Raw genomic sequence first — 26,677 nt, forward strand, 5'->3', positions numbered from 1 at the left:
ACTAGTGGTCCAGTGCATTAAATTCATGCACTGGGGGGTGGAGGGGTGCCCCTCAGCCCGGCCTGCACCCTCTCCAATCTGGGACCCCTCGGGGGATGTCTGACTGCCAGTTTAGGCCCGATCTGATTGGGCCTAAACTGGCAGTCAGACAACCCCTTCTCGCAACCCGGGACTGCTGGCTCCTAACCGCTCACCTGACTGCCTGATTGATTGCCTCTAACCACTCTGCCTGCCAACCTGCTCACCTTCAACTTCACCCCCTGCTGGCCTGCTCACCCCAAACTGGTCCCCTCTGCTGACCTGTTTATCCCCAACTGCCCGACACCGCCAGCCTGATCACCCCCAACTGCCCTCCCCTCCTGGCCAGATCACCCCTAACCAACTCTGCCTTGGCCCTGCCACCATGGCTTTGTCCAGAAGGTTTCACTGTCTAATTAGCTTACCCTTTTATTAGTATATATAGACTAGAGGCCCGGTGCACAAAAATTTGTGCACTTGGGGGGGGGAGGGGGGGTCCCTCAGCCCGGCCTGTGCCCTCTCGCAGTCTGGGACCCCTTGGGAGATAACGACCTGCTGGCTTAGGCCTGCTCCCTGGTGGCAGAGGGCAGGCCCAATCCCTAGGTGCAGCCCCTGGTCGGGCTCAGAGCAGGGCCGATTGGGGAGTTGGGGCACCACCCCCTGTCATGCACAGAGCAGGGCGGATCGGGAGGTTGCGATGCCACCCTCAGTCACGCTCAGGGTAGGGCCAATTGGGGGGTTGGGGCACCGCCCCTGTCACACTCAAGGCAGGGTCGATGGGGAGGTTGCGGCGCCACCCCCTGTCATGCACAGAGCAGGGCCCATCAGGGGGTTGGGTAGCTTTGCCCTGCCACTCACGTAGTAGGGCCGATATGGGAGTTGGGGCACCGCCCCCTGTCACACACAGAGCAGGGCTGATTAGGGGGTTGGGGCGCCGCCACTGTCACACTCAGGGCAGGGCCAATGGGGAGGTTATGGCTCTACCCCGTCACACACAGAGCAGGGCTCATGGGGGGGGGGGGTCGGGGCGCTGCCCTCTATCACCCACAGAGCAGGGCCGATCAGGGGGTTGGGGTGCCGCCACTGTCACACTCAGGGCAGGGCCAATGGGGAGGTTATGGCTCTACCCCGTCACACACAGAGCAGGGCCTGTGTGGGGGCTGGGGGGGGTTGGGGCACTGCACCCTGTCACACACAGAGCAGGACCGATCAGGGGGTTTGGGCGCTGCCCCCTGTCACCCTGATCCCAGTGCTGGGAGGCATATTACCCTTTTACTATATAGCATAGAGGCCTGGTGCACGGGTGGGGGCCGGCTGGTTTGCCCTGAAGGGTGTCCTGGATCAGGGTGGGGGTCCCCACTGGGGTGCCTGGCCAGCCTGGGTGAGGGGATGATGGCTGTTTGCAGCTGGTCACACACCCTTCAGGGTGGGGGTCCCTACTGGGGTGCCTGGCCAGTCTGGGTGAGGGGCTGAGGGCTGTTTTCAGGCTGTTGGGTGACTGAAGCTCCCAACCACTCCTTTTTTTCTTTTCTTTTTTTTTTATTCTGGGCCAGCTTTAGCTCTGAGGCTTGGCTCCAGCTCTGAGGCCTCTGCTGCTGAAAGCAGGTATCTGGTTTGTTTGTGTTCTATAATCAAAACAATGTATAACTCCAGCTCTGAGATCCCGGTTCGCTGAAAGCACATTTCTGGGGTTTTGTTTAGCTTCTATATTTGTTACAATGTTTCAAACTGCCAGCTCAGAGGCCGGCAAGGCAGGCGGGGAACGTTGGAGTCCGCTGTCACTGAACCAAGCAAGCCTCATTCATGTTCGCTTTAAGGTGCCTGGCTGCCGGCCGCCATCTTGGCTGGCAGTTAATTTGCATATCTCACTGATTAGCCAATAGGAAGGGTAGCAGTCGTACGCCAATTACCATGTTTCTCTTTTATTAGATAGGATAGTATATGACATACTGCCATAACTATAACATATCTACCAGTATTACTCTATGAGAATACTTGCTTCATGCGATAGGAAGGCATTTAATACATTACATTGTATATGTTGTAAGTAGTAGGAAATACTGTATTCATAGCAATAATATACACCCTGTGACTTCCCTTCCTTATTTGGGAATGGTTCCCCAGTTCTTTGAACATTTCCTGGCCCCTGATGTATTTTTTTTTTCATCAGTGTAACTTTTTTTACTGTTTATTGCACATAATTTGAGGTCTTTAATTTCTAACCACCAATGATTCAAAGAACTATTTTTTTTCCATGAAGTTTAACATTAACATTAGTGAATTCATGTATTCATGTGTTTTTATTGTAAACATTTGAATTATTCACATTGCCATAGATCCTGAACTCATAAGCGTGGACCATGCACAGGCTGGCAGCAAGCCAAAAAGCCACTCTGCAAGCAAACAGATACTCTGCATAAGGAGAAAAGTCATAGCACAACATTTAATGTCCTACCTGAGTCACCTCAGAATGTTACATATATTGACTTCTTCATTCATATAGTATCAGGAACTCAACTGCTTGGTTGGTGACAGGGTTGACCTGGTTTCAGGAGGATTATTCCTGAAATAATTAAGGAAAGGGGGGCTCAATCTTTCTTCTTGATTGCTTGCTCCTCCCCAGCACCTTCCTCTTTCTTCTCATTTTCAGCTTCTTGGGCATCTTCTCCTTCACCTTCACCTCCCTCTTCCTCCTTTGTGTCCTCAAATTCTTCCTTGACACCTTCTTCCTCTACCTCTCCTTCCTCTTCCTCAGCCTCTTCCTTCTCCTTCTCCTCCTCTTCAGCTTCTCCTTCAGAGGAGGGTTCATCCTTAGCTTCCTCGGCTTTTGCAGCTTCAATGGTCTCCTCCACTTCAATCTGCTCCTCCTGGACATGGCTGGTGTATTAAGAAGGGAAGGAGCGAGCTGACATCAAGTAGGACCTGGTCTGTAAACCACCGTAGGCAGATGGTCCAAAGACCTGGGAACTCTGGGAGTAGCCGCTGGCTATGCTTCCCACGCTGGTGAAACTGAGCTGGTCTCCTCACCTTCCAAGAGTTTCCTGTAAGCTGCAAAGTCAATGTCCAAAGCCATCTTCACATTGAGGAGGTCCTGGTATTCTTTAAATATTGTGCCATTTCATTCTTTGCAGTTCTCAACTCATTTTCTAATTTGTTGATTGTATCTTGCATAGCACTAATGTCGGCTTTCTGCTTATCCTCCAGCTCTTGCAGCTGCTTTTCCAGCGCTTCGTTCATGTCCCGGTATGCTTCCATCTTCAGGGTCTTGGCCTTGAGCAGGCGGCAGCTCTCGGACACCTCATCCTTGGCGGCTGCTCTCGGTCAGCACGGTGAAGTGGCTCTTGAACCATTCTTCAGCATTCTGCAAGTTCTTGGCAGCCAGCTTCTCGTACTGGGCGCGGATGTCCTTGACCTCCACGGAGAGGTCGGGCTTGGAAAACACGTCCGTCTTCACAGAGATCTGAGCATACTGGATCTGTGCCTGAAGCTGGGCGATCTCCTCTTCATGCACCTTCTTCAGAAAGGCAATTTCGTCCATCAGGCTGTCGATGCGCTTTTCGAGCTCAGTGCTGGCAAGATCCGCCTCGTCTGCACCTTTGTGCGCCTCCAGCAGCCGGTCCTCGGTGTCCTGGCGCTTGAGCACCTCTTCCTGGTAGCGCGCCTGCAGGTTGCTCCCAGCCCTTCCTGAGCGCCGGTGCCTCCTAACGGGGTCCTGAGGCTGCACCCCCAATCCCGCAGCCCTCTCCTGGCTGAGATCCGGGCACGGTGGGACAGGGGTGCAGGCGTCCCATTTTCATTAAAATGTTCAACCCGCACCCTCCCCACCAGTGTCCGCAGGCGGCCCAGGGGCAGACAATGATCCCAGAGGTGCTCGCTGGCCCCGCTAGGATGGCCCGGGGTGAGACAGCCCCACCAGGCCTTGTGGCTACGACTTGAACTTGCTTCCTTAACCAGGGACCTGGCGCTGGGTGGGCGGCAGCGGTGCTTCCTCCCCAGCCCCCGTTGGAGGGTCCCTGTGGTTTCAGAACCAAACTCCGAGGGCCTCCCTGGGTGGCAGCTGCCCTGAGCCCGCTGGTTCTCCCTTGATCCCACCAAGGCTTCTCACTCTTGCTTCTCACACTTGGCTGAAAACCTTCTCAGTCCACTTGCCATAGTAATCAGTCGGGCTGAAAGGACTGGGGACTCCAGCGGGCCTGAGGGGACTGGGGGCCACCACCTTGGTGTCAGAGTGATGGTTAATTTGCGTATTACCCTTTTATTAGATAGGATTCTTGTTAAAAAACAGACAACTAATCTTGTTCTCCTCATCCTTCCTGGAACATCATGTACCTGATAACCATTAAAGAAACCCAAAACGTCATTTAAGCTAAGAGAGAAGACATTGAACACAATGGTGTTTTAGCAACTATAGAATTCTAGTGAGGTCTATTGGGCCCCACTTAAAAAACATGTTTATACTCACAAAACATTTACTGCATAATTTCCACTTTTTCTTTCAAATTAATCTATCACAATGCTTTATAATAGATTTATTTTTACAAAAATGACATATATCTGTGGGCGAAGAGTGGCCACATGCTAATCTGACTAGCTGAGAGAAGACCTGCATGGCAGCCTTATAAACTCAGAGGCCTAAAATAACCACAAAGAATGGTTTAAAATTAAAAGTTTTTAACCAAAAGCAATTTATCGTGGGTAGTCAATGTCCTAGGCTGGCATTTTCCCTGACTAAGGTCAATCTGTATCCTAACTGAGCCTGTCTATTGTCTTTTTGCATCTAAGATAACATCTTTGGAATGTTACAGTAATTTTCTTTTTTCCATATCCTTCAAAGCACAGGCACTGTTCTGTGGACACCACAAACCCCCTCATTGTTATTGAGTTAATTGTTGACTGTAACAATCCTGTACCCACCTACGTAAAAGAAGTATGTGTCTATCATTTTTTTATCATTTTATTTTTTTATCTAATCCCAGAGGTTCCCCACATTGCTTTCTCCAGTCTCCCTATGCTAGAACCAATGGATTTCATGTCTCCTCATTTGATTGTAATGTATAAAATAAGGTGCAACATTGTAATTCTCTAGAGCATCGGTTCTCAACCTGTGGGTCGAGACCCCTTTGGGGGTCGAACGACCCTTTCACAGGGATTGCCTAAGACCATCAGAAAACACATATATAATTACATTTGTTTTTGTGATTAATCACTATGCTTTAATTATGTTCAATTTGTAACAATGAAATCGGAGGTCACCACAACATGAGGAACTGTATTAAAGGGTCGCGGCATTAGGAAGGTTGAGAACCACTGCTCTAGAGCATCATCTAAATCCATTGAGATTTTGCTTCCCAGCAATTATCGACTGTTTGGCTCAAATAAACTCAGAGAAATTCTTCACAGGTTTGAATGCTTATTACATTGACACACCCATAAAAAAAATTCAAACAGTGCAAAAAAGTTAAATTAAAGCAATAAATCATTTCAAATTGAGGGTTAAGAGCTATGCCATGCTGTGCCACACTAGAATTTCCTGTTTTTCTTTTGCGACCACTTTTCAAAGTTTATTTACTAAATGTGTTCCTTTTTGTCTGAAAAGAGTTTATGATTTCTTGATTTTTAAAAATTATTTATGTTACATTTTGTTAATTTTGCTAGGTATATAATGGAAGATATTGTATAATTCAGATTCATTCCCTCATCATTTTTTTAATACTAGGTGATAATATTATTTCTTAAGAAGAAACTTGGCTTTTGATTCCCTGATTCACCATCTAATTCTCATCTATAACAGTTTTATTTTTATAACAGTTTTATTTTGATTATTGCTTTCTCTCAAGCCTTTCCCTTTCAATTTATGAAGGGAAATGAAGACAAAATGCACTAACAGCCTATTATAGCCATGCAATTAATAATGATACATTTATTTAAAAGTACTGTAATAACCAATAAGAGAAAGACAGATATTGATCACATGATCTCATTTATATGGGGAATCTAATGAACAAAGTAAAGTGACAAATAAAATAGAACCAGAAACATGGACACAAGGAACAGACTGAGGAATCTCAGAGGGAAGGGGGAGGGAGGGCAGGAAGAGATTAACCAAAGAACATATATACATATATGTATAGCCCATGGACACAGACAATAAGGTGGTGAAAGTCTGGGGGAGGATAGGAACCAGGTGAGGATGGGGGAAAAAGCGGATATCTGTAATACTCTCAACAATAAAGAAAAAATATTTTTAATGTGCTATAAAAAATCCTATATAATAAAAGGGTAATCTGTAAATAGACCGAACAGCAGAACAACCGAACAACCAATCAAAGCGTAATATGCTAATGATATGCTAAGGCTGCTCAACTGCTCACTATTATGTTCACCAACCACCATATGGCAGAAGTCAACTGGTCGACCAGTCACTATGACATGCACTGACCACCAGGGGGCAGATACTCTGACCAGTAGGTTAGCTTGCTGCTGGGGTCTGGCTGATGGGGATTTAGTGAGATGGGCCAGACACATCCTGGAGTCCTCCCGTGGTCCCTCCCCAGCCCGATCGTGCATCGGTGGGGTCCCTCAGCCTGGCCTGCACCCTCTCGCAATCCAGGACCCCTCAGGGGATGTCGATCCCTCAGGCCACTCCCCTTGGGAGGGCACCAGATGCAGGGCTCATGGCTGGAGAGCACTGCTGTGGCAACATGAGCCTCTCCCGATCGGGACTGATTGGGCACGAGTCCATGGCAGGCACAGTGGGGCTGGATGAGCAGGAGCAGCAGGGAGGAGCTGCAGGCGGCATTGGACTGTGGGTTTTGGCCCGATCCCTGCAGGCCACCCAGAGGAACCCCACTTGTGCACGAATTCATGCACTGGGCCTCTAGTCCTATATAATAGATAATATGCCAATTGACCATCATGACCTCGCATAAGATGGCTGCCCCCATGTGGTCACAAGATGGCTGCCCCCATGTGGTCATAAGATGACTGCTTCCATGTTGTCACAAGATGGCCATGCCCATGTCATCACAAGATGGCCGCCACAAGATGGCTGGCAGGGGAAGGCAGTTGTGGGCAATTGGACCAGCAGAGGAGGGCAGTTGGGGGCAACCGAGCCATCAGGGGAGGGTAGTTGGGGGCAATCAGGCTGGCAGGAGAGCAGTTAGGCATTGATTAGGCTGCCAGGGAAGTGGTTAGGGCAGGGGTGGGCAAACTTTTTGACTTGAGGGCCACAATGGGTTCTTAAACTGGACTGGAGGGCCGGAACAAAAGCATGGATTGAGTGTTTGTGTGAACTAATATAAATTCAAAGTAAACATCATTACATAAAAGGGTACGGTCTTTTATTTCAATAGTTTTATTCATTTCAAACGGGCCAGATGCGGCTCGCGGGCCGTAGTTTGCCCACGGCTGGGTTAGGGGGTGATCAGGCTGGCAAGCAGGTGAATGGTTGGGAGCCAGCAGTCCTGGATTGTGAGAGGGGTGTCTGACTGCCCACAGGGATCGGGCCTAAACTGGCAGTCGGACATCCCCCAAGGAGTCCCGGATTGGAGAGGGTGCAGGCTGGGCTGAGGGACACCCCCCATTGCACAAATTCCGTGTACTGGGCCTCTAGTATTTAATAATATGGAATGTTTATGAGTGAAAAAAGTACATTATAAAACAGAGTATAGTGTGGACAGTTATGCAAATAAATGTTTTAAAGGGATATTTTTTAATAAGTTTTAACAGCAATTTTTTTCTCTAGGTCAAAAGATTGCATATAATTTTTTTCTGCATTTCCAATTTTCTGTATTATATAAATGTTTCTTTTTAAATGGGAAAAATGTTCCTAAATTTTATAAAATTAAAAATTTTTAGAATGAATTTAAATATTAAAGAAGGACATAAATTTAAAAATGTCTCTCTTCCATTTCCTTTGACTCTCAGTTCAGCACCCCAAAGGTAAGCACTGATGATTTCTTTGGTATTTCATAAAATGTTAGTGCTTACCAAAACATGCACAAATATGAATATATGTATGTATATTATGTATGTATGTATGCATTCTTTTGTATTAAAATTGAATATCTATACTAATAATAGAGGAATAAGCAAATTGGCTGGGACACAGTCACATAACGACCAATCAGGATGGGGGTGGGGGTGGGGCCATGGCGGAGAGCTCTCAGCATGTCTGTGCCAGGGGTCAGAAGGGCACAGAGGGGAATGGAGAGCAAATAGGCAGTTAAAGGTATCAGGCCAGGAGGGGAGAGCAGATAGGCAGTTAGGGTGATCAGGCAAGGAGGGGAGAGCAGTTAGGGGGATCACACTGGCAGGGGAGAGAAGTTAGGAACATCAGGCTGGCAGGCAGAAGCAGTTAGGGGCAATCAGGCAGGCAGGCCTGTGAGCTGTTAGGAGCCAGGGGTCCCAAATTGGAGAGGGTGCAGGCCGTGTTGAGAGACACCCCCTCCCATGCATGAATTTTATGCACCGGGCCTCTAGTAATACATAATGTTGACACCTGGATTTTTTTTTTCCTGCCTAACAATTCATAATGGACAACTTATCATATTGGCCCATATAAGTTGACCTAACTATTTTTTAAAAAAATATATTTTATTGATTTGTTGCAGAGGAAGGGAGAGGGGTAGAGTTAGAAACATCAATGAGAGAGAAACATAGATCAGCTGCCTCCTGCACACCTCCTACTGGGGATGTGCCCTTGACCGGAATCGAACCTGGGACCTTTCAGTCTGCAGACTGATGCTCTATCCAGTGAGCCAAACCAGTTAGGGCTGACCTAGTTCTTATTAGTGACAGTATAGTATTCCATTAAATGGATATATCATAATTTATTTAGCCAGATCTCAATTGATAGCTTTTACTTTTTATTTTATGACAAATAAACTGCAATAAGCTTTATAATATACTTTTGTACACTTGTACAAAACATTTCTAGAGACACAGTTGATGGATCAATGACCAAAGGCAGATGTGCCTTTAAAATTTTTACACATTGGTGCCATTTGACAGTATTCCTATTCTTATCAACTTTGTACGAGAATGTATTTTTTCATGTTTTCATAACACTTTCTTTGCCTGTTCAGTGAAAATGGTATTTCACTGTTATGTTAATATATATTTTGTTACTAGAGAATTGAAAACTTTTTTCCCATATATTTATAAGTAATTGGGACTTTCTCATGAACTGCTTGTCCATTTTGTTCATCCATTTCTCTGTCATTTATCCTTTTCTTTATTGGATGGTAAATATTCTTTGTATATTATGAAATTTAACAGTTTTTAGGACATATGTTTTACAAACAGAGTATATTTATTTTTTTCTCCTGACTTTAAATTTTATGTTTTGCCATTCAGAATTAACTGTTTTGCATTCTGATTGGCAAACATTTTCTTTTATATGTTCTGGGAATTAATTATTATAAGAAACCCATCCAATATGATGTTTAAACAAAAGGCTACAAAGTGTTTTCAAGGAATGTTCTCATTAGGTGGGTGACATTGTAGGTTCTGGAAATGACCAATAATGCACATGACTGTATAGTTGAGTCATGTCTTAAGGAAGTAGCACAAAATGTTAAATTTTATAAACATTTTTAAAAATCATAACAATGTTTACAAAGAGCTAAACTGGATTCTATTTTATTTTATTTTTTAAAAAAATTTTATTGTTGAGAGTATTACAGATGTCCCTCCTTTTGTCCCCCTCCATCTGGTTCCCACTCCACCCCAGGACTTCACCACCCTATTGTCTGTGTCCATAGGTAAAGCATATATGCATATAAAATCTTTGTTTAATCTCTTCCCACCCCCCACCCCATTTTCCTCTGAAATTCATCAGTCTGTTCCATGTTCCTATGCCTCTGATTTGATTTTATTCATCAGTTTATTTTGTTTATTAGATTTCTTGTTCATTTATTTTGATTTTTAGATTCAATTGTTGACAGATATATATTTATTGCAATTTTATTGTTCATATTTTTCTCCTCTTCCTCCTCCTCCTCCTCCTCCTTCTCCTCCTTCTTCTCCTCCTTTCTCCTTCTCCCTCCTCTTCTTTAAGAATACTCTTTAACATTTCATGTAATTCTGGTTTTGTGGTAATAAACCCTTTTAGTTTTTCTTGTTTGTGAAGTTCTTTATCTGACCTTAAATTCTAAATGATAGCTTTGCTGGGTAGAGTAATCTTGGTTGTAGGCCCTTGCTATTCATCACTTTGAATATTTCTTGCCACTCCCTTCTGGCCTGCAATTTTCTGTTGAGAAATCAGCTTACAGTTGAATGGGTGCTCTCTTGTAAGTAACTAACTGCTTTTCTCTTGCTGCTTTTAAGATTCTCTCTTTGTCTTTCACCTTTGGCATTTTAATTATGATATCTTAGTGCAGATCTTTTTGGGGTCCTCTTGTTTGGGACTGTCTGTGCTTCCTGGACTTGTATGTCTATTTCTTTCACCAGGCAGGGGAAGTTTTCTGTCATTATTTCTTCAAATAGGTTTTCAGTATCTTACTCTCTCTCTTCTCTTTATGGTACCCCCATAATGCAAATGCTGGCATGCTAGAAGTTGTCCCAGATGCCCCTTACATTATCTTTATTTTTTTATTCTTTTTTTTTCTTTTTGATCTTCTGATTGGGTGGTTGTTGTTTTTTTGTTTCCTCATATTCCAAATCATTGATTTGATTCTCAGAATCCTCTACCCTATTGTTAAATCCCTGTAAATTTTTCTTTATTAAGTTAGTGTATTCTTAATTTCTGATTGGTCTTTTTTTATGCCTTTGTCATTCTCACTAAGATCCTTGAAAGTATTACTAAATACCTTAAATCTCTCATTAAGTCCCTTGAAACTCTCATTAAGACCCTTGAAAAATCTTATAAGCATTCTTTTAAACTCTGTATCCAGTAATTTGCTTGCTTTCATTTCTTTCATTTGTAACATGTTTCTTTGTCTCCCATTTTGGCTCTTTACTTGTGTTTCTTTCTTTGTATTAGATAGAGCTGCTATGTCTCCTGGAATTGGTAGAGTGGCTTTGTGTAATAAGTGTCCTATAGGTCCCAGTGGCTCAGGCTCACAAGTCTAAGTATGCCCCTGTGTGTAGGCTGTGTGCACAGTCTTATAGTTAAGCCTTGATTGATGTTGTCACTGGGAGGAATTGGCCTGTAGGCCAATTGGCTAAGAGGATGATCTGCATCTACAATGGAATACCTGCTGTGCGGGAGTCACCCTATGCAGCAGGACTTGTTTCAATAGGGCTTTGCTGCTCAATGAGTCTGTTCTTGAGTGTGTCACTTGTGGATGTGTAGAGTTATAATATGATAGGATCTGAAACTGTCCACTGGGTGCACTGGCTCTGGGGCCTCTTGGGAGGTGCAAAGTCAACCACTGTCTGGGGTCACCCAGCAGAAGCTACAGAGAGATATGGTTACTACTTGAATTAAGCTAGGAAGTGCTCAGACAAGATCCAACTGTGAAGCAAGGCAGGTTGGTGCTAGTGCTGGGTCTTGGGCCTATTGATAGGTTTGGGGCATGCTGACACCAGCTGCTGCTTGTTTAAGAGATTTCACAAAGTCTGAAACCTGAGCCAGTACAGGCCATTCATATGGGAAAGCATCTGCTAATTGGATGGGGTAGGGTCTCAGGGAATCACCAGGGTAGAGCAAACAGTGTGAGCCATGCTGATGGAAACTCAGATATGGCTGCTAGTCAGCTCTGCAATGGGGGAGGTCCCAGCACAATGACCCCTGTGATCACCCCTGTCTGGAAGAAAGTGTCCCAGAGTTCCTGCTCTTATGCCAGACAGTGCAGTTCCCATATATCCCTGGATTCTCACAATGCCACTGCCCAGAAATGGAGCTCAGAGGAAACAGGACTGTGTAAGTTTGTGCACCAGCCCTTTAAGAGGAACACTGGGAACTCCAGCAGCCTCTGTGTCACTCAGCCACAATCCCTGCTGGTTTTTACAGCCCAAAGTCATGGAAACTTCTCTTCTCAGCTATGGAACCCTGGGCTGTGGGGGGGCTGGTGTGCCACTGGGACCTCCTGCTTCTCATGGGAGGCCCTGGAGATACCCCTCCTGACTAAAAAATCAGTATACTAGTATGTGAGTGTCAGACCAACCCATTCTACCTTTCCATCTCTCCTACTAGTCTCAATGTGCTTTCTTTTTTATTTCTCTAGTTTTAGGACTTCCATTCAGCCAGATTTCAGGTGGCTCTGAATGATGGTTGCTCTGTATTTTAGTTGTAATTTTGATGTGGTTGTGGGAAGCAGTGAGTACTGCATTTACCTATGCTGCCATCTTGGTTATTCATCCCTGGATTCTATTTTAAACTTTCAAACTTTAAAGTTATCATTTCGGTGTAAGAGCTATAACAATCACAGTAGTTTTATCCCAAATTATAACATTACTTTGGTAAAACAAAATGACTGCATTATAAATCTAAGTTTAGAAATACATATAGGATTTTTCTCTTTCTGTTTGAATACAAATGAACTGTGGGACCGCTAATGGGTATGCGTTTATTTTGGGGTTGATAAAAAAATTTCTAAACTTTATCGCAGTGAAATTGCACAATTCTGTGAATATAATGAAAACCATTGAGTCATACACACATTTTAAATGCATAAATTTTATGGTTTGTAAAGCATATCTCAATAAAGCCACTAAAAAAGTTAAAATTTGAGATTGTGGTTGAGTTTTGAGTAGAGCTAAGTGCAAAATAAATTACTGTGGTCTGTCACTGGATTGTCCTTAGCATCTCTGTAGCTGCTAGGAAAAGGCTTCATTAAGAATCACATTTTCAGTGGGCTCATCTTTGTAGATCCTTTTCCCTTTTTGTTTATTCTCATCTGCCCTCTTCCCCTTTTCAGATTCTCTTGATTAGGGTAGGGGGCAGGGTAAATGGAGATTCTCTAACCTTCTCTCCTATGTTTTTGTTATTCTGATCCCTGGAATTACATCACTTTACTTTAATGAAAATGCTCTGTAACAACACATTACAGTGTGGATTTTAGCCAAAGGTAAATAATAGCCTTGGAGGAGTCAAAACCATAGCTTAATAGCCTTTCCTGGTACCAGCCGGGACATATCTTAAGAGACTTTAATGCTCTAATGTACCTTCATCTTACTAAGGGGAATGTGACACAATATGCTGTTCAATCACAATACCTACAATGATTATCCAGACATTTTTGCATTTTTATTTTTTAAGATTTTTCATTCAAACACAATAAAAAGAATAAAACTATAGGCATTATTACACTATTTCCAGCAGCTTCTGATGACTGTGACCGTCATCACTAATTCTTAATCTCCACAGTATGAGTCAAAATCAAGGCAAACCATCTTTCTCACTTTGCACCAATATGGAATGAGTCAGTGATGAGAAAAAACCTAAAACTAATTTAATTCAGTGGAATCATCCTTAGCATTCATAACTGGTGAACCACTGTCAAGTTTTTTCAGTTCCATTTAGTACTATATTTGTGTGATGTGTTTCTGTGCCTTAAAATTAGGAAAGAGTTAGATATCAAGTTAGTACCTAATAGAAAGTGATCAGACAATTAACAAATTTTATCAAGTATTCTGGAAGACACCACAAAGGTTCCAGGATACAGTTTTTGTCCTCAAGGAGTTCATCATCCATGAAGAGCTTTAGCCCACCTTTGCCATATAAAGGTGCTCTTCAATGGTAACGGGACAGTCAACTTTCTACTAACAGAGGCTGTTTCTGCTTCAACCACATCTCATTTCCTGTTTCACACATATGACATTGTTCGGTAGCTCCTCTTGCTAAACACCTCAGGATTTTTATCTGTTCATTTGGTGATTTTAGCATAAGGTAAAAAAAACTGTTCTTGGCTGGAAAGATAAATGGAAAATCTCTGATATCTCAGAAGTATGAGATGTAACTAAAATATGTTAAAACATGATAGTGCATGAACTCAGCTGTGACATAACACAATTCATTTTCCAAGAAACCAGAAACATTAATCAGAAAGGACATATGTATCCCTATGTTCATAGCAGCACAATTTACAATAGCTAGAAACAGCCTAAGTGCCATCAGCAGATGAGTAGATTAAAAACTGTGGTACATCTACACAATGGAATACTACACTGCTATAAAAAAGAAAGAACTCTTACCATTTGCAACATCATGGATGGACCTGGAGACCATTATGATAGGCAAAATAAGTCAATCAGAGAAAGATAAATATCACATGATCTCACTCATTTATGGAATATAATGAACAACATAAACTGATGAACAAAAGTAGATCCAGAGTCAGAGAAGCATCAAACAGACTGTCAAACTTCAGTGGGAAGGTGGTGGTGGTGGTGGTGGTGGTGGTGGTGGTGGTGGTGGTGGTAAGAGATCAACCAAAGAACTTGTATGCATGCCTATAAGCATAACCAATGGACACAGACACTAGGGGGGTGAGACCATGTGCTGGGGGTAGGGGTGGAAGGGAGGAGGTCAATGGGGGAAAAGGGAGACATATGTAATACTTTAAACAATAAATAATAATAATAAATAAAAATTAGAAAAAGAAAAGAATAAATTACTTTCAATTCTCCTACATAATAATTTTAAATAAGAGTTTTATATATGTGTATGTATGTGTTTTTTGTGTGAATATACATATAATATGTAGTATATAGATATTAAAATTTTACAGTAGCAAAAAAAGAGAGAAGGAATTCTAATTACAATAATTTCTTTGAACTGGTTACTACATGCCTAATTACCAGGCAGCACACTGATAAATATGTAAATCATTGCATATGTATGGAATCAACTTGTGCATATTTTAGCTACCCCATTGAACTCTGTTAAGGTATAGTTTGTCTTCACAATTTATCACTCCTCTAGTATGGTCATTTGCCCATAACTTAAAAATGTTGGAAGCTTATAAAAAATGACAAGGTGAGGAAGGAAACAAATGAACATTTAAAGTAATAATTTTAAAAAATTATAAATAAGGACAAAAGGTAACGACTGGTAAAAGATATACTCACTGTTCTATAACACAGCATATTTCTACATGAAATTTATCTTAGATCTGTTGAGAATTTTGGAAAAATGAACATTGGAATCAATATCTAGCAAATTTTGTAATCATATTCCTGAGAACATTAATAGGTATTTTTGTAAATATAAATTTTAAAAATCATCAAAAATCCCCCTAGCTCTCTCTGAAATCATACCTATTCTATAATGAATTATATTAAATACATTTATTATTTTTTATTCATTAACGAGAACACAACATCATGGAAAAATATGTCACAAGAATTAAAATGAAGTAATGCTAAAATAAGTAAGAAAGAAGAAATCACTGAATACTAGCAATGGATATATCTAGATATTTTGGGTAGTACAATATATGACTAAAGAAGTGTGGGTATAGGAGAAAGCATAAGCCAATATTTTTAGCTTTAGGAGATTTTAGGTTCAGATAAATAAACATTTTATAGAAATTATTCATCGAGTTATTTGTAGGAACACTGTAGAGACTTACCCTAATTTATCGCAGTTTTTCTTTGTTTGTTTGTTTGCTTTTGTGTTTGTTTGTTTTTTTTACCTTGGCACTATTGATATGTTGGGCCAGGTGTTTCTTTATTGTGGGGGCTGTCCTCTGCATTATAGGATATGTAGCAGCAACTCTGACCTCTACCCACTAAGTGCCAGTAGCAATACCTCTTATCCTAATTGTGACAAGCAAAAACGCCTCCACACATTGCCAAATGTCAGTTGAGTGGCAGAACTGCCTCCCTTTGAGAACTATTGCTTTATAGAATGTGGAAAGATGTGCAAAAATGAAAATTTGTGTTAATGTAATTATAATATAAATGCACTAGCCAAGTTCACCATTTTAAACAAGAATAGGGAACTTTTTATTTGATAAGAATTTTCCAGCCACAAGAAAAAATTAAACCCAGCAAAAGGAAAAACTCAACAAAGTGTGTTTTATTATTTTGTTGAGGTAGGTGTTAAGAGAATGAGAAAGAAACAAGAAATAAGGAAATGTTCTCTCCTGCTTATAAAAAAAAAAACAGAGGACATGAACAGTAAACATAGCAGATTATAAAAATGTATTTCAGTTCCATATTATGGTTTAAATAGGGAAGTGAAAACAAAGATAAAACAGAGGAGACATAAATAGGAAATGACAGAATAGATAAGATGGTGGAGGTGGGCTGGCAGTGAGGATGGTAATGAGGCAAAACAAAGTATCTCTAATTATTCTCAGCCCTCTCCTCTTAGACCCTGAGTCAACATTTCTCCTCAGGCTTGACCAGCTGTTCACCATACCTGTGAAGGAGGATGTTGGGATAAGAGACTAAAAATCTGCCGAAACCGGTTTGGCTCAGTGGATAGAGCGTCGGCCTGCGGACTGAGAGGTCCCAGGTTCGATTCCGGTCGGGGGCGTGTGCCTGGGTTGCGGGCATATCCCCAGTAGGAGATGTGCAGGAGGCAGCTGATCGATGTTTCTCTCTCATCGATGTTTCTAACTCTCTATCTCTCTCCCTTCCTCTCTGTAAAAAATCAATAAAATATATATTTAAAAAAAAAAAAAATCAAGGGAGAATCACCGCCAAGAAAGGAACGATGACTGTCACAGAAGACTTGGAAATTGAGGAATGAGATGATCAATGCCTAGCTTTAGTATACAGAACAATTATTTTTTGAGGGAGCATTTGTGTAGAAAATAGTGAGGAAGCTACATGTTCAGGAGAAAGGTAACAAAAGCCTAAGGGTGGGTGTTGGCAGAAGAAACTGAACATAATAAAACCATTTGCCTTTTGTATAATACTTTGAGGGATAATATTCATTATTTGTTTTTTATAACAATAAACAAGAATTTAGATTTTCTTTATGCACAGGAAATATTTTTTTAATTAAATCTTTATTGTTCAGATTATTACAATTGTTCCTCTCTCCCCCCCCCCCATAGCTCCCCTCCACCCGGATCCCCCCCACCCTCCACCCTCACCCTCCCCCTGACTGTCCTCATCCATAGGTGCACGATTTTTGACCAGTCTCTTCCCGCATCCCCCACACCAGTCCCACCCCAGAATAGTCAGTCCACTCCCTTTCTATGCCCCTAATTCTATTATAATCACAGTTTATTCTGTTCATCAGATTATTTATTCACTTGATTTTTAGATTCACTTGTTGATAGATGTGTATTTATTGTTCATAATTTGTATCTTTACCTTTTTCTTCTTCTTCCTCTTCTTAAAGGATACCTTTCAGCATTTCATATAATACAGGTTTGTAGTGATGAACTCCTTTAGCTTTTTCTTATCTGTGAAGCTCTTTATCTGACCTTCAATTCTGAATTATAGCTTTGCTGGATAAAGTAATCTTGGTTGTAGGTTCTTGGTATTCATCACTTTGAATATTTCTTGCCACTCCCTCCTGGCCTGCAAAGTTTTTGTTGAGAAATCAGCTGACAGTAGTATGGGTACTCCCTTGTAGGTAACTGACTGTCTTTCTCTTGCTGCTTTTAGGATTCTCTCTTTGTCTTTTGCTCTTGGCATTTTAATGATGATGTGTCTTGGTGTGGTCCTCTTTGGATTCCTTTTGTTTGGGGTTCTCTGCACTTCCTGGACTTGTAAGTCTATTTCTTTCACCAGGTAGGGGAAGTTTTCTGTCATTATTTCTTCAAATAGGTTTTGAATATCTTGCTCTCTCTCTTCTTCTGGCACGCCTATAATTCTGATGTTGGTATGCTTGAAGCTGTCCCAGAGGCTCCTTACACTATCTTCATCTTTTTGGATTCTTTTTTCATTTTGCTTTTCTGGTTGGGTGTTTTTTGCTTCTTCATATTTCAAATCCTTGACTTGATTCTTGTGATCCTCTAGTCTGCTGTTGGAACTCTGAATAATATCCTTTATGTCAGTCAGTGTATGCTTAATTTCTAGTTGGTCCTTTTTCATAACCTCGACGGTTTCACTAGATTTCTTGAGGGTCTCACTACATTTATCAGCGGTCTCACCAGTCTTTTTGAGGGTCTTACTAAATTTATCAGCGGTTTCTAGAAAGTTCTTGAAAAACCTTAAAAGTGTGGTTTTGAACTCTATATCCAGTCGTTTGCTTTCCTCCATTTCTGCCATTTGTGACCTGCTTCTTTGTCTCCACATTTTTTATGCTTCCCTGTGTTGGTAGAGTGGCTTTGTGTGCTAGGTGTCCTATAGGGCCCAGTGGCTCAGCCTCTCCAATTACCTGAGGTGGACACTCTTGGTGCAACCCCTTTGTGGGCTTTGTGCACAGTCTTGTTGTAGTTAAGCCTTGATTATTGTAGGTTTCACTGGGAGGAATTGACCTCCAGGCCAATTGGCTGTGATAATCCGCTGTGTCTATGATGGGAGAACTTCTGTGCTGAAGACACCCTTATGGGGCAAGACTTGCTTCAGTGGAGCTTTGGTGCTCACTGAGTCTGCCCCCTGAGTGTGTCCCTTATGGATCTGAGGAGTTGTAATCTGGATGGTCCCACTATGACCACTGGGTACACTGGCTCTTGGATCTAAGGAGGTGCTAATTTAGCCTCTGCCTGAGGCTACCCAGCAGGAGCTACAAAGAGTTCTGCAGATTCCCCTTCCTTGTTTGGGGTTTGGAGGTGACCAAATGAGGCCCATCTGTGAAGCAATGCAAGCTGCTGTGGGGCCTTGGGCTTTCTCTTGGAAGTTCTGGGTCTGTCTGGCCCAACTGCAGTTTGTTAAGTAATTTTCAGATTACAAAGGGCCAGGGCATTCATATGCAAAAGCCTCTGTGTGCAGCTTGGGTGGGGCGGGGTCTCAGGGAATCAACAGGGCGGAGCAAGCAGCTATGGCTGATCCTCAGCCCTGCCCTAAGGGGCCCTGTGTCTCAGTGTCCTGGTAATCGCTGCAAGCACCTTTGAGAGAAAGCCGCCCTCGAGTTCCGAGTTCTGCCAACTGCCAGACAGTTCAGTTTCTCCCCGTATGAGTCTAGGTCCCCAGAGACTCACCCAGAACTGGAGTTCAGAGCAGTCAGGGGCTTGTGACTCCCTCCCGATTCAAAAAGACAGCCTTGTCCTCAGTTGCCAGCCCTTGCCATGTGCGCCTCCGTACCTCTGCACTTTACTTCCACACCTCCTCTGAGTCTCAGTGTGCTTTTCCCTTTCCTCTAGTTGTAGAATTTCCACCCAGCCAGCCTTCCTGTAGTTCTGGATGATGTCCGTTTTGTCTTTTAGTTGTATTTTTGAAGTTGTTGTGGAAGGCAGCAATTTCCGGTGTTTACCTATGCCGCCATCTTGGTTTTTTCGCACAGGAAATATTTAATACATACTAGTTTAGTTTGATTTGATTTAATTGGTTATTCTACCCAAATAATACTGACACAGCATTTCAAGCAGCTCAAATTATCATAAGACATTTCCAGTAGTAAGGAAATTTCAGTAAACAGCATTTTTAGTCGCGAACTCTTCTAAAGGCCTTGCTCAATGGGGACCTCTGTTGAACATTGGACTTGATGATCAGAGAAAAAGGAGATGGGAAGGAGGTGGGTGCTAGCTGGACAAGGGCTTATGGTTTCAGCTCCCCTACTACTTCTGCCTCCTTCCCTTCTGTGTTTCAGAAAGAAGGGGAGACACTGGAACAGCCAAGGAGGTTGATATGGGTTAACAGGGATTGTCAAGAGCTGGCTGAATTTGGGGAAGTGACTTTCCAGATTGGTCAGGACACCTCTGCTCTGGAGCTGACATCATCCCTTGGACAGCAAGTCAGCTATGGTCTTCAGCAAAACTGCAGCCCCCCCCCCTCCTCTTTTTCTTTCTGAAGTATAGTCATGCTTTCTAAAATACGTTACCCTCATCTCTGAAAGTCATTCTCCCATTTTCTTCATAGCACTTGTCACAATCTGAAATTATCTTATTTACTTAATTTATTTTAAATATATTTTTATTGATCTCAGAGAGGAAGGGAGAGGGAAAGAGAGATAGAAACATCAATGATGAGAGATAATCATTGGTCAGCTGCCTCCTGCCGCCCCACACTGGGGGTCGAGCCCACAACCCCAGCATGTGCCCTGACCAGGAATTGAACCGTGAGCCACTGAGCCATGCCAGCTGGGCATTTACTTAATTTTTTGTTTGTCTTCCCCATTGACCTGGTCTGTGTTGTTCACCTTGCAACACCTAGACATAGCAATACTCAATGATAGGCCGCAGAAAGACAATGGAACCCTTTGCTTTGCCACCCTGGCTGGTGTGGCTCAGTTGGTTGGGCATCATCCTGTGCATTGAAAGGTCATGGGTTCATTTCCTGGTCAGGGCACATGCCTGGGTTGTGGGCTCGATTTCTGATAGAAGGCAAGCAGGAGACAGCCAATTGATGTTTCATACTCAGATTGATGTTTTTCTCTCTTCCTCTTCCTTCCTCTTTGTCTAAACATCAATAAAAATATTAAAACAAAAAACCCTTGCATACTCCCTGTCTCTTCTCCCCAACTTACAAGCACAATGACCTCGTGTTGCCCTCTGGTTAGTCAATGTCTCCCCATAAGTCCAACCCTCCAACTTGGCCCTGGGTGGACACTGTGTTCGCCACAACAATACCCATGCTATTTGGGTAGAATCAATACCACTTCCTGCTTCAGAGATAAGTCTGAGTGGTAGAAGCCAATCACAGTCTTCTCCTGGCAGTTAGAGGTAGATATGTGATATAATTTGGTACAATCAGAGAGAAGCTCATGCATTTTGTTCCAATGTTGGGGAAAGTGGAGGTTTCCCCTCCCCTTTTCTCCACAGGAAAATGTGTAGCCCTAACAGCTCTGGGTAGCAATCTCATGCCCAGGAGGTAAAAATTTGGTACACAGAGAATGACAAAGTGAAGAGCTTTTCAGAGAAATCAAGTTACAATATGTGACTTCTGGCTCAGATCTACTCTGGGGTCTTTAAGCCTGTCAGAGATGGGATTTACTAACTGGTACCTATCCCAGTCAGAAGGTCTAATTTCCATTGTAGATCCCTGCAAGGTATCATTTACAGCACTATATAGATGAGGTTTAACCCCCTACCACAGAGTCTTTTTTATTCAAAAATTGAAGCAACTGTGCCCCACGCAGTGTCTCTCAGTGGATAGAGCATCAGCCCATGCACTGAAGGGTTGTGGGTTTGATTCAGGTCAAGGGCATGTACCCGGGTTTCAGATTCCAACCCCGGCCAGTCAGGGCATGTGTAGGAAGGAACCATCGATTTATCTCTCTCAAATCCATGTTTCTCTCTCTCTCTCTCTCTCTCTCTCTCTCTCTCTCTCTCTCTCTCTCTCTCCCCCCCCCCTTCCTCCCTTCCACTCTCTCTACAATCAATGGAAAAAATATCCTTAGTTGAAGAGTAACAAAAAAAAACTTAAAAAAAAAAAAACATACAAAACTTGAAACAGATACAGACTGTTTCATTGTCCTTTTCCCCCCTCAAATGACATCATTGCTAGTTTCTAGGCCCAGTGACTAGACCCCATCTTAATGACCTAAGGATCCAGAGAGGGAAATAGAATTTGCATTGCAATCACACAGCACTCATTCCTCTGTCTTTGTCTTTATAAGTGGGATTCATAAAGAAATAAGCTCTCTGGGATAAATTTAGGAAGTAGATATTTTCTAAGTTCACTGTATTAATTGCTTAAATATCCACTATTTAAAATTAAAGAACAACAGAACTACAGCAAAGTCTGTGCTACTTGTTGAATGAATAAAAAACTGGGGGAAAAGGCAATGCATGAAAAATGTATTTAAAGAGCTCTGAGATTTCTAAAGAGCAAATGATTACTTCTGACTTGAATGTTTGGAAAGACTTCACAGATGTTGGATTTGTTGCTGGATTCTGAAGGGCAGAAATGAAGGGAGAGAATGAAACCTTGAATTATGCCTGATAAAGTGGGTATAAACACAGGGCATGTGCTAGTTGAGGGAGGAAACTATTGATAGAGTCTAGAAATGTGGGTTGAAAGCCGCTGTGCAGGACACTGAAGTCCAGTCTCAATTCAATTGTCTCTGGGAATTTATTGAAGTTTTTTTATTTTTTTTTTATTTTTGTGGGTTTTGTTGTGTTTTGTTTCATTTTAGAAAGATGGTGGCATAATTATGGGTTTGGGTTGTAGGACAAATTGATTTGGCAGCGTGAAGATGGTCAAGGGGAGAAGTCACAGAGACCTAAACCAGGGTGGGTTGGAGGTTTTGTGGATACCAACAAGGCTTTTGTCCCACACTCTCACCAGGCCAGGGATCAGGGAAGCCTGGACGTCTGTTTCAATGAAAGTAATATAGTCTTTTGTGAGCTAGTCTAGGACTCTCACCATCATCTTTAATGTCATTTCCATGGAAAACCATCTTTTTTATTATCAAAAGAATAGATCAAGACCAACATTTTGGAGATTACCTATTTATTGGTAGAAGCTTTAAGAATTGATAATAGGTATAGTATATAAATTATCTTTTATGTTTAATAATAACACCTCTAAGATCATTAAATTTTTCTCTATAGGCCACATTGAAACTTTAGTCTAAACAGATTCACCACCTTAAAAATTAGCTTTTGATCTTAGAATCCTATATAATAAAAGAGAAACATACAAATTAACTGTCTCTCCGCTACAGTTAAGATATGCCCACAAGCCACACCAACCAGCCAATCAGGAGCGAGTATGCAAATTAACCCAACTAAGATGGCGGTGGCCATGGAGCTGGAGTGAGCAGGAGGCTTGGGTTTCCCCCAGCAATGGAGGAAGCCAAGCTTCCCGCCTGCCCTGGCCGGCCCTGGGCTATGCTCAAGGCTACAAAGTTTCAATTATAGAAGATAAATTAATCCCAGAAAAAAAGAAAAAAAGGAGAGGCTGGGAGCATGGCTAGCCTGAAAACAGCCCTCAGCCCCTCACCCAGGCTGGCCAGGCACCCCAGTGGGGACCACCACCCTGAAGGGGTAGTGGCCAGCCTGAAAACAGCCCTCAGCCCCTCATCCAGGCTGGCCAGGCACCCCCACCCTGATCCGGGACACCCTTCAAGGCAAACCAGCAGGCCCCCACCTGTGCACCAGGCCTCTATGCTATATAATAAAAGGGCAATATACAAATTGACCCAAACAGAAGAATGACTGGGAATGACTGGTCACTATGACACACACTGACCACCAGGGGGCAGATGCTCAATGCAGGAGCTGCCCCCTGGTGGTAAGTGCACTCCCACAGGGGGTGCTCTGCTCAGCCACAGCCAGGCTGATGGCTGCCAGCACAGCGGTGGACATCCCCTGAGTGGTCCCAGACTGTGAGAGAGCACAGGCCAGGCTGAGGAATACCCCTGAGTGCACAAATTTTTGTGCACTGGGCCTCTAGTCTTTAAGATTGCACTGACATAATAATACAACTTAAGAAGGAATAATGGTTGGGTAAGTTTGCTTTTTTTCTTTCCTGATAAGGTTTGAATTAGTAGGAGATGGATAATACAGAATGTAAATTATGGAAGGAAATAAAAATGTTTTACAGGCATTACTATAAAAGAGCTAAGACATTTTTAATAAGGCATAGAAAATGGGACATCTCTGCCAATACCACTTGTCATTTCTCAACAAAAGATGAAAATTTTTCTATTATCCAAAGAGAACAGGCCATTTTGTTATTCAAATCAAGGAGGAGAAAATCTTGGATTAAAGACAAAGGAAAGGAAGATGTATTATGCTAACTTTAACTAGATTAGACAATGAGGTGCCTCAATTTGGCCTTTCTGTGGTGGTATAAGTTGTGGGGGCATGCTGTAAACAATTAACTATTGTTGATTAAGGAAAAAATGTTGTTTTTTCCTTACAATTTTGTGCTGGGAGATAATATTGAGATGAACAGATTTTCTTGAACAAGAAACCATAAAGCTTTGCAATAAAAAAGTTATGTTTTTCTACAAAACAATAGAAATAAAGGAAACATATTTCCAGAAGTTTGCATATTTCAGCAAGCAGAGAGTAGGGCTCCTGAGTTGTCATGAGCACTCTATGTCAGTATTGTGTCACACTATACTACACACATTTTCAATATCATATAACTCCAGCTATTTTAATGTACAAAGAAAAGAAAAAGACCTGGCACTCAGTCCCCTTTCCCAAGTTCCTCTAACAAAGCATGGCTCTCCATGGCGACAAAATAGGACAGGCTACCTGTGACTCTCTTACCTGTCTGCAACCTATTTTCAGGTGAAAATTCATGCTATTGAAGTCTGCAGTAATAAAAAGAAATGCATCAATAGCCAATAAATAATAAAATTCTGTATTACTCTGCAAAGATTGAGGAAACACTGTTACATCTTTTAAAATCAACCTGTGGTCTGACACTTTATAGAAGATGAATAAAAGAGAGAAGAAAAAAGAATTTGGGGAAAAAACACACAGAGATAACACTCAGCCTGAGTATATGCAATATTTTTGTCTAGTCAGTAACCATTTGAAAGGGAAGTATCAATTTTGTGTCTAATAGAAATGAGAGAGTACTACTAAAGTAATTTAAATATTTCTTTCCTTCTTTCTCCTCTTTCCTTCCATACTGGAAATAAGAAAGGTTGACAACCCTTCCTTAAAACAGATTATTCCTTGAAGGAACAATCCCTTTCCACTCTCATTGGTCTCTCTTGGTCCGATCTACAGAGAAAACTAACATTGTGCTGACCTTCTGGGGCCACTGTGGCAGCACCCTCCTGGCACAGAGGAGCAGTGAAGAACTTAATGTGGCAATGAGCATCCTCTAGGGCAGCGGTTCTCAACCTGTGGGTCGTGACTCCTTTGGGGGTCAAACAACCCTTTCACAGGGGTCACCTAAGACCATCAGAAAACACATATATAATTACTTATTGTTTTTGTGATTAATCACTATGCTTTAATTATGTTCAATTTGTAACAATGAAATTGGGGGTCACCACAACTTGAGGAACTGTATTAAAAGGTCGCGGCATTAGGAAGGTTGAGAACCACTGCTCTAGGGAATAGGCCAGAAATTGCTGGAGTGAAAGAGGAGGAAGTTAAGGGAGGCAGCAAAAAAAAAAAAGTATTGTTCACTCAGAAATGCTATCTCTGTTTCTTGTATAATTAATCATTTTTAGAAATTAATAAAAACACTGATTTATCATCTACTAACAGAGGGATTTGTGAATAAATAGGAAATTTCAAATATAACTTCTTGGAAAATCTTCAGTGATTTCAAACCTCAGGACATAGGTCTATAAAGACTGCTACATTTTGCCAGCAATGGCCACTTTTTCTGAGATAAATGCCTGTACTTAGAGAAAAGGAAGGTGGCCTTTCCAGGGATGTCTGCCATGCCCACATCACAATGGCCTATGTGATCTTTGAGAGACGATGGTAAAATTCTGAGAGGATTCCCCTGGAGCCTGAGCATCAGACAGGTGACTCTCAGACTAGTGGAGTCAACTTCTGTGGATGTAACTCTAGGATGGCCCTGCTGATACCGTATTTGTTCCAGAAGTAGATGCTGGGGGACTTCTGGGATTAATGCCTCTGCCAGTCAGAAAATTAGTTTCTTGATTTAAGTTGGCCTGTATGTTGGGAAGCAGAGCTGCTACCAGGATAAGGATGTGCACAGTTTCTTGTGCAGAGGTTGATCAGACAGGAAATGTTTTAGGGCTGTACAGGTCAATCATCTCAGAGTTCCCACACAGTTTGACCGACAAGGGGATCCAGATAACTAATTGGGTGAAAGAGTATCTAGCCCCTGCACAGGACTAAGAGTTTCACTCTTGGAAGAACGGTATGGTATGGGAGTTAATGGCACACTCATGAGTCTTGCCCGGCCCTCAGGGACATGGGATCCTTGCCAACACAATTCCACATGGGCAATGAGGATCACCTGTGTCCAGAGTGTTTTTAAATTCAATGAAATATATTTCATGTGGTAAGCTTTATCAATCTTACCCTTTGCTTCCTAAAGTGTTCCTTTTCTTCTTGGCATCCTCCTCACAGTCCTCAGCATAGATAGAGCTGACAGAGAAGAACTGTCAGAAAATGCTCGGCTAACTGTGAAGGGCTGTGAAGGTGGGTGAACTATATGAGGGAAGTGCCCTGTACAAGGAGTTCTGAAACTGTCATGGGCCACAGCCATGTGGCTTTCATTAATATCTACCCAAAAGGCCTTGTGTTATATCAGATTCAGCTGAAAATATAACCCAAATGAACTGCCAAAAAGCACCACCACATCCCATAATATTTGCCTGTATACTTGGATAGAAGGGAAAAATGCAAAAGGAAAGAAGACAAGGGAAAAGAAGACTGTATATTCTTTCACAAGACCCTATCTATACTAATAAAAGGGTAGGTAATATGCTAATTAGACTGGACATCTTCCAGACGTCCTTCTGGACAAAGCCACGGTGGCGGGGGCTGAAGCAGATGCAGTTAGGCGTGATCAGGCCAGCAGGGTAGAGCAGTTGGGGGCAATCAGGCCGGCATGGGAGAGCAGTTAGGGGGTGATCAGGCTGGCAGGCAGAGGCAGTTAGGGGCAATCAGGCTCTCAGGGGAGCAGTTAGGGGGTGATCAGTTTGGAAGGCAGAGGTGGTTAGGGGTGATCAGGTAGGCAGGTAGGCGAGCGTTTAGGAGCCAGTGGTCCCAGGTTGCAAGAGGGATGTCTGACTGCCGGTTGTGGGATCAGG

The 26,677-nt window shown here is 42.5% G+C and overlaps 1 protein-coding gene and 1 pseudogene across 4 annotated transcripts in view; both read right to left on the reverse strand.

Moving 5' to 3' along the window:
* Positions 1-26,677, reverse strand: part of DCLK1 (doublecortin like kinase 1) — a 553,061-nt gene that overhangs the window by 157,788 nt on the left and 368,596 nt on the right. The window lies entirely within an intron of this gene.
* Positions 2,607-4,170, reverse strand: LOC118649671 (annotated as a pseudogene).

Source organism: Myotis myotis, unplaced genomic scaffold, assembly GCF_014108235.1.
Source record: "Myotis myotis isolate mMyoMyo1 unplaced genomic scaffold, mMyoMyo1.p scaffold_m19_p_3, whole genome shotgun sequence".
NCBI lineage: Eukaryota > Metazoa > Chordata > Mammalia > Chiroptera > Vespertilionidae > Myotis > Myotis myotis.